We start from the raw sequence: 16,572 nt of genomic DNA, 5'->3' as shown, positions 1-16,572 counted from the left end.
CCTGGTCGTGACGTCACCCCGCCCATGAAGCCTCGCCCTTGTTTGACTGATTACACATCATATTCAGAGCCTGGTCACGCTGAAGGCGTTCCCATATGCGTTTCGACGCAGCTCGAAGTTCCTGGAAGGGAACTTTATTTTTCATAATAGTGCGCGACCCACTTGAGACCCACTGTTTGAAAATCGCTGCCGTCTGCTGTGAAGGCTAGGGTGGAAGAAAATACACACTGGAGAGATTTTTTAACCCACGTGATGACTGGACAGAACTGCAGTTAAGGAGAGGAATGGAGATCAGGGAAGCCTGACATTAATTGAAATCCTTGGCAAAGTTCCTCACGTACACTGCATAAATTATCAGCCAAGCCAAGAGCATTGGCTAATGTGTGATTACACGGTTTGTAGGAGCTGTCCTTTGCTCCATTATCTTCAGCCAGATATAAAATAGGTCAGATCTTTTTAAGTGGGTAAAAATAAGACACTGGTAGAGGATGCTGGCCCTGTGTTGTCTGATGCTGCAGGTATTAAGTGGTCTGCAGTGGACGAGACCCTGTTTGCAATGATGGTAGAATGCAATTGACCTTCAGCTGAAAAATTACCTACTTCGCAAAACCAAGCGTTTGAAGGTCAATAATTAAACCATATCATAAATAAATGTTTGTTCTTTTCCTTGCCTGGCTGGTAATTATCTCAACATCCGACATTATATTACATATTTCCAATAATGGCTTACCAATTAATCAATGCTTTACAGTGTGGTGCAAAACTAAACATTTGGTAAGTGTTACAGGAACAAAGAAAGACTTCCAGTAAAGACTGTCCCTGGAATTGTTTGTCGCTTTCTACTTTACCCTGTGGCATCTTTTAATACACCTCATACCAACTGGGTCAGACCGTTCATGCACCTGCTGTCTCATTGTACAACACTTCACAGCAGAGAGAGAGAGAGAGCAGTGTACAGACACCATAACATGAGGAAATAAATGAAAACTGATTCTGTCTTTGTAAGTCAATGCATATACTTTCAAATTAATTTAACACTTTTAGACATGCTTAAAATGTCTTTATGTCATTACATTACTTAAGAAAGGTCAAACAAAGTTAGTTGAAGTAAGTTCTTCTCAAGTTCACACAAGTGTCCTATTCTTTTTGAGCTGTATTTCTTTAAAATAAATGTCCCTTGGATTGTTTTATAATTATGTTATATAAGGTGATGTTAAAATGTCCAAATACTGTAGATTTTGGGACTACTGTATGTGTGAGATTCTGCACCTTTCTCAGTTATGCAATGCTGCTGTTTTCCTCCTACGCGGCTTTAACATTTATTCATCGCATGTGTCTATCACTTCAAAGCTATGTTGACCTCACATTACTGGGTTGTGTGTAGTTGTTGTTGTTGTTGTTATTGTAAAATCATAAAATGTCCTTCTCTTAACCTTCAGCAATACTCTGAAATCTACATTCCTTGAAATGAACTACCGCCCACTACAGACAAACACCAGCTGAAACCAGGCTGCTTTAAATTGCTTTTTGCTGTAAAACGCAATTGCTGGTGGTTGATGTGTTTTCTTTGTGTTGAGTCTAAAATCTAATAGCTATTTTGTGACATGTTCATGATAATGTGACATGATGATGTGCAGGAAATACCACTGTGAAGCTATGATTGCGTTTTAAGTTCATTGTGTCTTTTGACTTATTCTGACAATCTTTGTTATACAGTGCATGGGTAAAAATATGTGGATACTCGTACTTGTTGAACATTTAATTTTGAAATCTTGATGGGCTCTTTATCAAAGCAAGGCTGTTTTTGTACTTTGCAAGGATGTTGCAATAGATTAAAATATGTTTGTGGAAACTGTGATACATTTTATACAGGATTTTTGATGAGCAGAATAGATAAAGTTCAAAAGAAAAGTGTTTATTTGAAAAAAAAAATATTTTGTAACAACATAAATGTGTTTACTGTGGCTTTTGATCTTTTTTTTTTCTCTTGAAAACTTTTAAAATTACTCCAATCTTTTGAATGACAGTGTATCAAGTTTTCCATAAAAATATCAAACGGCACAACAGTTTGAAACATCGATTTCAAGAAATCGAATAAAGTGTCTACATACTTTTGATGCATTAAGTTTAGGACAAATCTGACCAGTTCTATACTTCATTCAAAACCTAGAATACAACTAGTAACTCAGAAATGGAGAATTTTGTATTAAAGAAACAGCTCTGCAGTTTCGAACTGGAAAGGATGAAGAGTTCTGTGTGCTGGCATACAGTTGGGAAAGTCCATAACCGAGAGTAACAGGCATGTGTGTAATACATTCCTTTCACACACCTCTCTTCTGCTGACTCAACCTGTCGCAATCACTCTCTGACTCGCAGGATGTCAGAGATTGAGCTTCACGCTGGGAAACCAGGGGCCTTTTTCATTTGGCAACACTTGCAGAGGCTGATTTTAAAGAAATGAGTCGGTGAATCACTGATCTCATCCATAAATAACCCTGAATGATGTCCAAACGAGAACAAACACTTTAAAGCAACAGAGGAGGAAGGGGAACAAAGATTTTACAAAACATGATAAGAAAAATAGAGAAGGATGATTTCTGAAAGAAATATGAGATATGATAAAAAGTTATTGTTTGAAAAGTATGGTTTAAAAAAAACATGCTGGAATCAAATAAATCTGATTTTAGAAATCAATAATTTTATCGTCATTGATATACTATTACAGTTTTTGTTAATATTTTAAATCAGATTTTATTTTTCAATTTTCATTTTAGTTTAGTTAGCCTATAGTTTTAGTTATTTAAGTAGTTTTAGGTTAGTTTTAGTTTATTTTGTTTGAATTATTTAAGTACTTAAACTAAACACTACTGAGAAATGTTGGTGAAATAATTTTTATTTTTAATAAAAGCAATTAATTTTTTTTCTGATGACAGAAAGATGATGAACAGGTGTGCTGTAGTGATGGATTTCTAGGTTGAGGTGGACAGGAAGTGCTTGTTTTCTCAGAGACTAGAAGGGGACCAGTGGATAAAGAGTGGCATCATGTAGTGTGTCCACTGACCTGGATTCTCATTGGTCAGATCTGGAGGCATAGTATTATTGCGTAGCAATGACTCCCGGATTCCGAGCTGAATCATGTTACAGCCAGCGGGACAGAAAATGAAGAAGGAGAAGGAGCTAGAAAGAAAAGTGTGGGGGATGAGCAGACAAATCATTTGAAGCTGGAGTATGGTTACACTGTTTTAACATTCAGAGCTTCCAGCTTGTTCAGCATGCATGTGTCATGGTCGGCTGAAGAGATGAGGAAACAGTATGCAAGTGAAACAGAGTTTATTGTACAGATGAAGTGAGACACCGACAGGATTGAGGAATGGAGTGACACAGTACTGGATGGGCACACGGTGAAGTGGAGTGGTGGTGAAGACAGGAACCGATAGTGACAGCAAACCTCCAGACACGGGATGAAGACACGACGACACCAACACGAACTCCGATCCACAACACCAAACAGATCCAGCGACGACGACGACGACGACGAGAAGAAGAAGTGGAGACGGAGACACTGTAACAGGGAGACATCCAGGAACGATCTGACAGTGGAGAGGAGAAAGAGGTGAGTATTTAAGGCCACGGGAAATGAGCAACAGCTGGCGCGATTGACGAGGCACAGCTGAGGGAAGTGAGCGGATGATGGCTCGGCCACGCCCCCACACGTACACACATGACAAACCACGGGACAAAGAGAGACCGCGGATGGGTGAACCGTGACAGTACCCCTCCCCTAAGAACGCCTCCTGGCGTTCCCAGGTTCTCCTACCTGTCGATTATAGTCATCGATCAGAGAGTGATCCAGTATGTCTCTCGCAGGTACCCAACTTCTCTCCTCCGGACCGTAACCCTCCCAGTCCACCAAGTATTGAAATCCGCGTCCCCTCCGCCTAGAGTCCAGTATGCGATTGACCGAATAAGTGGGTTCCCCGTCTACGAGTCGCGGCGGGGGGGGGGAACCGGGGCTGGCGGGTTAATCGGGGAATGAAATACGGGTTTAATTTTGGAAACATGAAAGACGGGGTTTATCCTCCTGTACACTGGAGGGAGGATAAGGCGGACTGCCACCGGACTAATGATTTTGGTGACAGTGAACGGGCCAATGAATTTGGGAGCAAGTTTATTAGAAACGGAGCGGAGTGGAATGTTCCTAGTAGAAAGCCACACTTTTTGACCAACGACGTAAACGGGAGGCTTAGACCGGTGGCGATCGGCTTTGGCCTTGGTGCGCGCCCCCACTTGGAGTAGAGTCTCACGGGCTCTAGTCCAAGTGCGGTGACACCTCTGGACGAAGGCGTGAGCAGAGGGGACCGCGACTTCGGATTCCATACTGGGAAAAATGGGTGGCTGGTAACCTAAACTACATTCAAACGGAGATAGGCCCGTGGATGACACTGGTAATGCATTGTGGGCGTACTCCACCATTGAGAGTTGCTGGCTCCAAGAGGAAGGATTCTTGGAGACCAAACATCGCAACACTCTCTCCAAATCTTGGTTGGCTCTCTCCGTTTGGCCATTGCTCTGGGGATGAAACCCGGAGGACAGACTAACAGTCGCTCCCAGTAATCTACAAAACTCTTGCCAAAATTTGGACACAAACTGGGGACCCCTGTCGGAAACCACGTCCATCGGGAGGCCATGTAAGCGAAAGACGTGGTCTACGACAGTTACCGCTGTCTCCTTGGCTGACGGTAATTTGGGCAAGGGAATGAAATGAGCTGCCTTCGAGAATCGGTCCACCACGGTCAAAACAACCGTGTTGCCCTGAGAGGGTGGGAGGGCGGTGACAAAATCTAGTGCAATGTGGGACCAGGGTCTCGAAGGCACCGGCAGCGGTTGGAGTAACCCATCTGGGGGTCGATTGGAAGTCTTACCAGTGGCACAAACCGAGCAAGCCAAAACAAAACTGTGAATGTCACGAGCCATGCGCGGCCACCAGAATCGTTGCTTGACCAGAAAGCTGGTGCGATTTACTCCTGGATGACAAGCCACGTTGGAACAATGCCCCCACTGGATAACGTCAGACCTTAATTCCTCCGGCACAAATAATCGATTCGGTGGGCAAGCGGGCGGAGGCATTACCCCTTCTAGGGCCGTCTTGACCCTCGATTCGACCTCCCATGTGAGTGAGGAGACGAAAAGCGTCTCGGGTAAAATGCACTCGGGAGTGGACGGGCGTTCGGAACTGTCAAAAATACGAGATAAGGAATCGGGTTTGATGTTTTTGGAACCCGGGCGGTACGAGAGAGAAAAATCAAAACGACCGAAAAAAAGTGCCCACCGAGCCTGCCTGGAGTTCAATCTTTTGGCAGTTCTGATATACTCAAGATTCTTATGGTCGGTCCAGACGATAAAGGGTACCCCTGACCCTTCCAACCAGTGACGCCATTCTTCCAACGCTAGCTTGACGGCCAACAACTCCCTGTTACCAATGTCATAATTGCGTTCGGCTGGTGATAAACGATGGGATAAAAACGCGCAAGGATGCATCCTGTCGTCCGCGGAAGAGCGCTGGGAGAGAACTGCACCTACCCCCACCTCTGACGCATCGACCTCCACCACAAACTGACGTGAGGACTCAGGGGCTATGAGGATGGGAGCCGAAACAAAGCGGCCTTTGAGTTTGGTAAACGCAGCCTCAGCTGTGTTAGACCACCTGAACGTAGTTCTGGGGGAGGTCAAGGCGGTCAGAGGCGCGGCTAGTTGGCTGAAATTGCGAATGAAACGCCGGTAGAAATTAGCGAAACCCAGAAACCTCTGTAGGGCCTTACGGGAATCTGGGCTTGGCCACTCCACCACAGCCTTGACTTTGTCAGGATCCATGCGCACTCCCTCGGACGACACAATGTACCCCAAAAATGGTACAGACTGTGTATGAAACGCGCATTTCTCCGCCTTGACAAAAAGCCCATTCTCTAGCAACCTCTGAAGCACTCGTCGGACGTGCTGCACATGTTCCTGGAAAGATGAAGAAAAAATCAATATGTCATCCAGGTAAACATATATGAACTGATCGACCATATCTCGCAGCACGTCGTTGACGAGTGCCTGGAAGACTGCTGGGGAGTTGGACAGCCCGAAGGGCATGACCAAGTATTCAAAGTGCCCCCTAGGGGTGTTAAAGGCAGTCTTCCACTCATCCCCCTTCCTGATGCGGACCAAATGATAGGCATTACGTAAGTCCAATTTCGTGAAGATGGACGCTCCCTGCAACCTCTCGAAGGCTGAAGACATCAATGGCAACGGATAGGTATTCTTTACCGTGATGTTGTTCAGCCCTCGGTAATCAATGCAAGGCCGCAGGGATCCGTCCTTCTTCCCCACAAAAAAGAACCCCGCCCCCGCTGGAGAAGAGGAAGGGCGAATGAACCCAGAAGCTAGAGAATCAGAAATATATTTCTCCATAGCCTCCCTTTCTGGGACAGAAAGCGAATATAATTTGCCCTTAGGCGGAGACATACCTGGTAGTAAATCTATTGCACAGTCGTAAGGACGATGCGGAGGAAGAGAAGCTGCTCGAGACTTACTGAACACCTCTCTCAGGTCCTGGGACTCCGCGGGCACGTTAGACAGATCCACAGCCTCCTCCTGAAACATAGAAGCAGAGACTAACGGACAAGCAGACACAAGACAGGACTTATGACAACGGTCACTCCAGGCAGTGATAGTTCTATGATGCCAGTCAATCTTGGGGTTATGGGACATGAGCCAGGGGTGGCCGAGCACTACGGGTGTCAGGGGAGAGTCCATGATAAAGAAGGGGATGGTTTCAGAATGGTTGCCAGAGGTGACGAGTGTGACGGGTTCTGTGATCAATGAAATGGTGGGTAGTTCTTGGCCATTGAGGGCATGAACGGCGATCTTGTGAGTGAGGGGTCTTGTGGGAATGTGAAGTCTCTTGGCAAGTGCAAAGTCTAGAAAATTACCCTCAGCTCCTGAGTCCAGTAAGGCCTGACAGTGGTGAGTGTGTGTGTGCCATCTCAGTCTCACCGGAAGGAGAGTAGATGATGTGGATGAGGTCTTCCTGGCAGAGATCCCACCCGACAGTAGCCTCATACTTACTGTCGGGCTTGGTCTTTTACTGGGCATCTATCCCGACGGTGTCCTGCTTCTCCACAATACAGGCAAAGCCCCAGGGATCTCCGCCTCTCCTTCTCCTCCCGGGAGAGCCGAGCCCGCCCTACCTGCATGGGCTCGGGATCGTAGTTGGTGCTGACCGCGTCCCTGTCGTTGGTATGGCGACTCTCAAACCCACCAGGGACTCGATTGGCCGGGACGCGTAGCTCCACTCTAGTGAGCCGTGCGTCCACCCGGATGGCCAAGTCAATAAGCTTGTCGAGTGTGGTGGGGAGGTCCATGACGTAGATCTCCTTGTGGATGCGGTCAGCCAGCCCATGCAGGAACATGTCCCACTGCGCCTCCTCGTTCCAGCGACACTCCACCGCCAGGGTGCGGAATTCGATGGAGTAGTCAGAGACTGACCTCGCACCCTGACGGAGATCCGCGAGTATTCTGGCCGCCTCTCTTCCGGCGGCTGCGTGGTCGAATACCCGTTTCATCTCCTCTGAGAGCGCTTGGAACGAGGCACAGCATGGGTCTTGATTCTCCCACACCGCCGTTCCCCAAAGTGCCGCTCTCCCAGTGAGCAGGGTGAGAACGAACGCCACCTTGCCTTGTTCGTTCTGGAATGTTCGGGGTTGGAGCGCAAAATGCATAGAGCATCTAGTAAGGAAGGGTCTGCAAAAATTTGGCTCACCGGCGTATGACTCGGGAACAGGCAAGCGGGGTTCCACCTGGGAGAGGGGTCCCGATGGCGTGGGTGAGGTTGGCGGCGTGGGTGGCGCGGTGGGAGCTCGTAGCTGTTGAAACTGTTGGGTGAGCTCGGACACCTGTGTCACTAGAGCCTGAATAACACAACTCGTGTTATTCAGGCTCGCCTCCTGGCTGTTCATCCTGTCGATGCTCTGGGCGATGAAATCCTCCAGAGTTGAAACTGGGACACTCGCTGCTTCCATAGCTTGGTCAGATCGTTCTGTCATGGTCGGCTGAAGAGATGAGGAAACAGTATGCAAGTGAAACAGAGTTTATTGTACAGATGAAGTGAGACACCGACAGGATTGAGGAATGGAGTGACACAGTACTGGATGGGCACACGGTGAAGTGGAGTGGTGGTGAAGACAGGAACCGATAGTGACAGCAAACCTCCAGACACGGGATGAAGACACGACGACACCAACACGAACTCCGATCCACAACACCAAACAGATCCAGCGACGGCGACGAGAAGAAGAAGTGGAGACGGAGACACTGTAACAGGGAGACATCCAGGAACGATCTGACAGTGGAGAGGAGAAAGAGGTGAGTATTTAAGGCCACGGGAAATGAGCAACAGCTGGCGCGTTTGACGAGGCACAGCTGAGGGAAGTGAGCGGATGATGGCTCGGCCACGCCCCCACACGTACACACATGACAAACCACGGGACAAAGAGAGACCGCGGATGGGTGAACCGTGACAGCATGTTTATAAGCTACATACAGTAATTACATTAACTTAAAAGTTCTGGAGTCAAAACAATGCTTTGCTATATTTTCAGAGCACATGTTAAGTTTAGAATAGGTGCAAATGTATACCGGGATGTTATGCATGCAATGCAGGGATGTTACACAGAGACATTCCACTATTTTCACACTTGCAGGGCTTCATTTCAGAATTCGTGATGTAGATATTGACTTTGCTGTTACTATCTGGCACCTGTACAGCTATTATATCATTAGAGCCCTGGAGGATTGTGGGGGATATGTTGGCAGCATGGCGACTACTAAATTTGCACATTTAACTGATGATTTAAAGGGGGTTGGATGATGAATCAAATTTACCTTGATTTTTTTTAGATCCTTGTGCCAAAAAAATATACTGTAACGTATAAAATTCAAAACAACCTTACCAGTGGGAAAACAAAAACAAAAACAGTTTATTAAAACTAAGCTGCAACAGCTCATTTTACAATTGTCTGGTTAATATGAGGTTGTTTACACTGGGCAACTGCAAAAATCACATTGTTTAATTTTAACGATCAGTGAAAAAGTGTAAATTGTCTTTAAATTATTATCGATAATAATAATAATAAATTAAATTAAAAAATGTATAATAAAAAATTATTAAAATTATTTCAATATTATATATTGAAATAAATTACTATAAATAAATCTTAATTATATTTATTATTATTAATCATGAACATTGTTATAAATGACTAATTATATAAATCTTTACTATTATTATTATAAAAAATTAAGAAAATGTATGATATTAGATTAGATTCATCTTTATTGTCACTGTGCAGAGTACAAGTACAGAGCCAATGAAATGCAGTTAGCATCTAACCAGAAGTGCAAATAACAAAGTATATAAATAAATATAAAAAATGTGTATATACTTTAACCTTTATGGCATATAGCCCCTTAATATAAAATAAATTGTCACATTAACTGGGATTAGGAAATGCTAGTCTCAGTGGGTGGTCCTCTCTGGGGCAAAAAAAAAAAAAAAAAAAGATCTGTCTATAGAACGTCTATTTATGGGAAGTTGAGGTGATTTATTGAGCTGTCCACAGTTATAGCTTAACCAAGGGAGGAGGAGGTGGACGAATGCAGCTCTGGAGCACAAATGCCCCCCCACCCCCATTACATAACTGCTAATTGTTATGATATGAATCGCCCCAGATCGTCCCATTAGTCAAGTGTATCTTCATCAGCATTTAATATGATGGGGTAATACCTTTGCAAGCTAAACCCAGGCAGCTAAGCAGCTAATATCCACCAATGAGAGTATGAGTTACTGGGATAATTTTCAGTTTTATGTCATATCAGGGGTCATTTGAGGTTGTTGGGTAGAGATGTTTGTTGGACCCAAGAACTCCTTGTGTAAGTAGATGCTTACTCAGGGTATCAGATGTTGTGGAAAATTAATCAAGTGAAAATGTGTTCATCATTTCATCAAAACAGGAAATGGATACTTGAGCGTGTATAGGTGCCATGAAGTTCAAAAACAAAAATATTAATGTGTTTGGTTGCACCAGAATAATCGGGAATAATTGGGGATTTTTTTTTTTTACTTTCTTGCATTTTATACTTTCTTTATTTAGAACATCAATGCAGTGATGTTATAACTAAAACAATTTTTACAAAAATAATTGTCCTTAACTGAAATAAAACTAAACAAACAAAAAAAAGTATTTTGATTTTGTTTCAGGTTGTGCTTCTCCTATGATGTAATATTTACATTGCATGATATAGGTTATATGAATCTCCCAATCTTAGTTCATCTTCAATAATGTGTAGAGTATACAAGGTATTAGTGCAGTATTTAGAGGGCTTAAAAAGTGAATTGATTAAGATTCAACAGTAAAGCTGTACAGAAAGCATAATTCTTTGAAAAACATCCCATTCCCATCAATTGCTCCATTTCCACAAGTGCTTGGGTGAAAAAAGAAAAGAGCACAAGGGAATTATTAAAGGTGTGGAGAGTATTTTCTGTGCCACTATCAGCACCAAACGGAATTGCAAAAATAACACATTTCACACTGAATACTTTCTTTAATAAAAACCATACATTGTAATATGTTTATTAGAACTGTGCCTCTGAGAATTAATATAAACTTGGTCATGATGTAATTTAAACTAAGAGAGTTGATGAATCTACGCAAAACAGAACTCAAACTTTGGAATGTAGAATATAAACCTTTATGTTACTACATTAAAGAAGCAAATAATGACTATTTACAAATTACTATTTTCTCCAGGACACTTCTCTAATCTGCCACTGATGAACAGAAAGACCCCCTAAACTCATATAGACCTAAGAGTTGTTAAATGCTAAGCACAGCAGCAAATGATGGCATGTGATAGCCTACCTTTCACTAGGACAGAAATATCCAGTGGGTTGGACAAAAGGAACTGGGTTAGTGGTTCACGTGAGTCATTTTACCCTGGCAGCAATGACCTCACTCTCGCCTTTTCTACACTGCAGGTAAAAAATCAGCACTTTTAGCACATGCATTCAGAATACAACATACTGCAGATTTGTAACTTTTACCTCCAGCCTGCAAAAGCAGTTTAATGGACATGTAAGCGGAGTCTCAGTCGTTAAAATGTGAGTGTTTGTACGTGCTTGTGTTGAGATGGTAGTGGGGGGATTTCTCAGAGCTGTCGGCTCCTGCTGCACCTGCTGTTTTGCAGGAGGGGCCAATGCTCATAATGACTCAGGAACAGAGGAGAAACGGAGGGTATGTGAGTCAGCCTGGTACCTAAAAAAGGAAACTGGCATAAGTTTCTGGAAGGAGAAGGGTGAAAATATCATTCCCTCCATCTGCAGAGGGAGAGGGGACTCACTTCCCCTTATAAAAGATCAGCCCAGGCCCTATTTGGTGTGATGTATTTTTAGAGATTAATTAAAATGTTACATAACACACAGCAGATTCCTGCTATAATTTAAAACATGAATTCAGTGGCATGATGACCTGTTACTCTGTTAGGTCATTTTATGATTTATTTACCACTAAGTGACAAAACTGCAAAAATAACGACTGTTTCCAAACAATTTTCCCGAACATTTCTCCTGTCTGCCATTTGCCTGCCCCAAAACTCATGCTATTGCTTGAGCCATTGAACTATAGTTGCAGAGACACAGAGTTTATACTTTACAGTAGAAATCAATGTAAACATATATTACTGAGTGGGGATAAAAAAAAATGACATCACCTTAAACATAAGATCACGTAATAGACTATGTAGTGTGGTTCACAATGATATCCAAAGTAGATATATTTGGTAATGTTTTTTTTTTTGTTAAATCGTCGGACCAGTGGGCGGTGCTCAACTGACAATCTTTATGAGTGAGTCATCAGTTCATTCATTCAACCAGTTTGTTCACAAATGCTGGTTCATCCAGCAAGTGATTGTGATGACTTGACCCTTTACAGTAATCTTGACTGACAGATGATCTGACCAATCATAACGCAGAATCCCCCATTTTTGTCCAAAATCTGCTGTCCTGTCTGATTTCTTTTTTTTTTTGGTGGACTTGAACTTGAAAAAATATGTGTGTATTGACGTCTGTCAGGATTCTGTGGTTTCTGTCATGTGTTCCCGCCTCATGTTTCCTTATTTGGTTTGTTTCCTGTCCTTGTTAAATGTTATAAGTTAAATCTTGTCCAGCCGTGTTCGTCTCATTATCTATGATTTACCTGTTTATTTATAGTCCTGTCTGTTCAGTTTGACTTCGTCTGGTCTACTCGTTACTCCCCGGTGTTGGATGTCTGTGTCTTGCCCTGCCTTGCCCTGCCTTGATGTCTCCAGTAAAGGACTATTATTTGAGTTTACATCCTCGTCTGCGTGTTCCTGTGTCCTCCCTCGTGTGTGCACCATGACAACGTCTTTCTGCGGTTGAAATAAAATACCTTCTGATGTTCATGCATGTTTATTTTGTGCTTTAAGTAAATATGAAAAGATAATCAGTTCACATGCCGCTTGAACTGAGGTGCTACAGTGCTCTGTCAAGACACTTTATTGTTTATTGTTTGAATTTCTTTAAAAAAATTACAAAATGTAAAAGCTGAGACTGATTCATCAGAAGTGACCTGCACTGTCTTGTTTGTTGGCGCATTGTTAGTGTCTTATTTGCTCTGTACTTGTCGGATATAGCAACAATAACTAAGGGGGGAGGGGGTGGGCTTTTGTGAAGGGTTAATTGATTTATAAGTTAATTACTGATTCATTCACTCATTCTGTTTGTTCAAAAACACTAAATCGTTCAAGAGTGAAACTACTGTGTGTTGTAACAGTTCTGATTTTGTGATAATAGTGGGATCACACTGATATACGGCCATAATATACTCTTGTGTGACATCACTTTAATAATAATAATGCAATATACAAAATCATTTTATATAATTAAATATTGATATGTTTAATTATTCTGTTAATACAATTAATATAATATTAGGTAACACTTTAGTATAGGGACCAGTTCTCAATATTAACTAGTTGCTTATTAGCATGACTATTATTAACATATTGGCTGTTTATAAGTACTTATAAAGCACATATTCTGCATGAAAATGTTCTACACCCCAATACCTAAACTTAACACCTTGCTATTTAGCAAATTAGGAGAATTGGATAATAAAATGTGACCTAATATTGTATTAATTGTTGTACAACACTTTGAAAGCTTATACAGTAAACTCTGCCAGATTTATATCTACAGGCCTATCAATGTTGCTGGCCACTAAACTGCACTGTTCTTCTTCCACCACTCCATCCACAAACCTCTGCAGTCGCATTCTCTATTTAGTGTCCTATTAATCATCCACTGACATAACAGCTGTATATGTGCCACAGTGTGAATTGTCAGCCTTTAGCACAGCATAGGTTCAGTCTGTGTATCATGAAAAATGCATGACACATCACCGACCCTGAGTTTTCGATACTCATAATCTGTAGAGTTCAAAGCATGTCTGAGGAAGAATGTCTCAGGTTACATATGTAACCACGATTCCCTGAGAATAGGGGAACGAGACACTGCGTCCTCTAGGGGTCGCTATGGGGAACGCCGTCAGCGTGACCAGTGTCTGAAGCATACATACAAAAACACCACGTGTTGGCAGGCGACTGCCTATGACATCACTACCGGTGCAACCACAGTATAAAGGGGCGCCGGGAAAATATGTCATTCACTTCTTCATCTGAAGCTTGCGTCCGAAGCATGGCACCGAAACTAGAGGACGCAGTGTCTCGTTCCCTATTCTCAGGGAACCATGGTTACATATATAACCTGAGACGTTCCATTTCGAGGGAACTTCGAACTGCGTCCTCTAGGGGTCGCTATGGGGAACAGAATACCCACGCCACCATGCTGAGGGGAGTGCAAGCCAAGCACAAAATGCGAGCACTAAGTACCAACTCTACCCGGGCAAGGGAGTTGCCCCTGGGACGGTACGACGTCTGTCAGTGACATTATCCCCTTCGGCCAAAGACCTCAGCTGCATACCCCAGAACTTACCTGTTAGGGACCGGGCCTCCTGGACCCAGGGTAGAGCTCAAGGGCTTGGAATCAGAAGAGGAGATTCCTTTTAAGGGGATACGATCAAGCGCCTAGGATAGTAACTAAGTCTTGGCCTGTCACCCAGGGGCTACTGCTTGCTCTGCAAGACCTCGCTGAAGGAACTGTCCCAACAGATCCTTGGTAGCAAAACCCTGTTCAAGTAGTATCACTGGGGATACATAGGTAGAGTGGGGCCCAAGATGAAACCGGGGCCTGACCGACTCAAAGAATGGGCACGAAGCCGCAGCACGTAACCCATACTGTACAGGATTTTAGAAAGACTGCAAAACACTAGGTGTGCGATCTTACCACAACGTGGATTTCAGAAAGTGCACAGAGACTAGCGTGCACACTTACCATAAGATGGATTTGTAAACACCGTCTTTTCAGATGCTCGGGAGGGAGCAGCATGCTCATAGCTGACCCTCTATGCCGAAGGGAGCAAAGCTAGCTCTACCATTGCAGAGCTCTGGAGAGCGGAGAACTTAACTCACAGCATGAGCGGGAACTCAGACATTCAGAAGGGAGCGGCATGCTCATAGGTGACCCTCTAAGGTGAGGGGAGCAACGCCAGCTCGACCAACAAGGAGAGCATCGGAAGGGAGCAGAAATGCTCATAGGCGACCCTCTATAGTGAGGGGAGCAATGCTAGCTCGACCAACAAGGAGAGCACATCAGATGCCCAGAAGGGAGTGGCATGCTCATACTGTAGGTGACCCTCTAAGGTGATGGGAGCAATGCCAGCTCGACCAACAAGGAGAGCTCGGAAGGCAGCAGCATGCTCATAGGCGACCCTTTATAGTGAGGGGAGCAATGCTAGCTCTACCGAAGGCAGAGCTCTGGAGAGCGGAGAACTTAATTCTCAGCATGAGAGGGAACTCAGTCGCTCAGAAGGGAGCAGCATGCTCATAGGCGACCCTCTATAGTGAGGAGAGCAATGCTATCTCGACCAACAAGGAGAGCACATCAGACGCCCAGAAGGGAGCGGCATGCTCATAGGTGACCCTCTAAGGTGAGGGGAGCAATGCCAGCTCGACCAGCCAGGAGAGCATAGGGTGCAGGAAGGGAGCAGCATGCTCATAGGTGACCCTCGATAGTGAGGGGAGCAATGCTAGCTCTACCATGACAGACTCTGGAGAGTGGAGAACTTATCTCTCAGCCTGAGAGGGAACTCGGACTCTCAGAATCTACTTACACCCTAGCACAGGGGCTCAGGGAGATTGCTACTTAAAAACCCCCGGAAGGGGAGTAGTCCCCTTCACATAGATATCATATTGATATCCTCAGATAGCCATGCACCTTTCTCAAAGGAGGCGTCCCTATGCCAAAAACTGATGTTAAAAGACCCACATGTCCAGGCATTGTAGTGCTGGAGACCTGATGACCAAGGAGGCTCCCACAGAAACCTACGACTGGGCCACACGATCCAGGGGTATGAGGCCGGAAACACTGCTCTCATCCTAGGCTGGATCTAGTATCGACCAGTGAGGTCATCACTGCACTGCGTCGAAGGCAAGAGGTGAAACACACAAAACGACAGGTCCCAGAAACTGCAAAGAATGGCTAACAATACCAGTGAACTCTAAAACTGGATCGTACTCACCCATCCATGGTTCCTGCGCATGAGATCAGTCCCGGAGGCGAAGTCTAAAGAGTCGAGTCCGGATCATCAGTAAGGTAGTTTCTATGGAACATAGAACTTAACCAAAACATCATAAGTTCAGCACATAGACTGCAATGTTTATAAACACAGATTCCTAGGCTCCCACCTAACCTCGGTCAGGTGGTATTAACGGTGGTTGCAGGGGAATTAGAGAGGAGAAGATGAGGGCAGATGACAGGCATCCGTGGTGCGGCGCAGCTCAGCTATTTCGTCAGGTGACAAGCCCTGACCCATATCCAGGTCTTTCAGCAGATCAGCCTGGTATACCTGAAGCACCGCCATCGTGTGCAACGAAGCGAGAGCCTGACCTGCTTCTGCGTATGCCCTGCCATTTAAGCGAGATGTTTCCTGAAGGGGCTTAGATGGCAAGGAGGGAGCCTTGCAAGAGGATGTCTCACCCTCAGAGAGACAGCTGGCTAGCGTCTCTTCCACAGGGGCCATCCTCTCATAGCCGTTTTCACGCATCCCCTCAATGTTTGCATAACTGGTATGCTGAAACCTATGAATGCGAGAGAAAAACGGCCTCTTCCATTCCCTCTCAACCTCCGCGTGAAGATCAGGAAGAAATGGGAGGCTCACTCGAGCTGGGGGGTTATGGCCAGAAAGATAACGCTCATCAAGACGACCCTGCGGCGCCACCATCTTGGCCAGCTTCCACGGCAAGTCAAGCCTTGCCGTGGTGCGTTCCATAACCTCCAACAGTTCGTCATACGCAGGGCAGGAGGATTGATAGGGCTCAGTCTCAACTTCTTCACCC

The sequence above is a fragment of the Barbus barbus genome (assembly GCF_936440315.1).
Source record: "Barbus barbus genome assembly, chromosome: 6".
NCBI lineage: Eukaryota > Metazoa > Chordata > Actinopteri > Cypriniformes > Cyprinidae > Barbus > Barbus barbus.
The sequence above is the reverse complement of the archived record's forward strand: the minus strand, read 5'-3'. Positions refer to the sequence as shown.